Source organism: Alligator sinensis, unplaced genomic scaffold, assembly GCF_000455745.1.
Source record: "Alligator sinensis unplaced genomic scaffold, ASM45574v1 scaffold280_1, whole genome shotgun sequence".
Taxonomy (NCBI): Eukaryota; Metazoa; Chordata; order Crocodylia; family Alligatoridae; genus Alligator; species Alligator sinensis.
In genome coordinates this window covers 4598328-4599131 of record NW_005841835.1, presented here as the reverse complement: position 1 = coordinate 4599131, position 804 = coordinate 4598328, and positions in this window count along the sequence as shown.

Below are 804 nucleotides of genomic sequence, written 5' to 3'. Positions count from 1 at the left end.
TCAGAGCCCAGGAACCAGCTACTAGAGAAGCGCTGCCGCGTGTCAACTCTGCCTCGTGGGGATGTCCCGCCGGGCTGGCGTTAGAGGCCTGCTGTGCCCCTGCCAGGCGCGGGGCTGTGACGGACAGGACCGGTCCCCTGGCCCCGGGGGAAGGCACTGTGGAGGGGGCAGGCCTGCGCTGCGCGGGACAGAGGCAGAGCTCTCTTTCCCACCTGTCCTGGCCCAGCTACAGGGCTGAAATCTCGAAGTGAGCGCCGCAGAAATCAGCCCTCCTGGGAGAGGGGCTCTCCCACACATACACATTAGGACAGCTGAGCCCTCAGAGCTGGGGGTCAGGAGTCCAGGTTCAGCTCAGAGCATCACGGGGGATGGACAGCTCTTATTTTGGGGGGAGTCCCTCTCCCAGTGAGCACCGAGCCTGGCTAGAAACCTCGCAGCTCCTCTCAAGCCAGGCGAGGCCGCGAGGCCTCCTGCAGGTGGCGCTGGTACTAGGTGTTGCGGCCGCGGACTTGGGGCTGGGGAGCGTAGCCTAGACTTCCCCACTTGGTTTCTATCGGGTCGTGCAGAACAATAGAAGCGGATTTCTTTCATTTGCCCTAAATCCGTCTAACATGCCACAAACGAAAACCCTATTCCTGCTGGAACAAAGCATGCGTTTGGAATCTCTCTCTGCAACCCCCAGCCTCACGTGGGAGCTCTGTCTATTCCCCCCGTGCCCTCAAGAAAAAAAAAAAGGGGGGGGGGGGTTTCCCAGTGCAAAGCCAAATTAACTCAGCGCTGCGCATTGAGGTCGAAGGCTTTCCG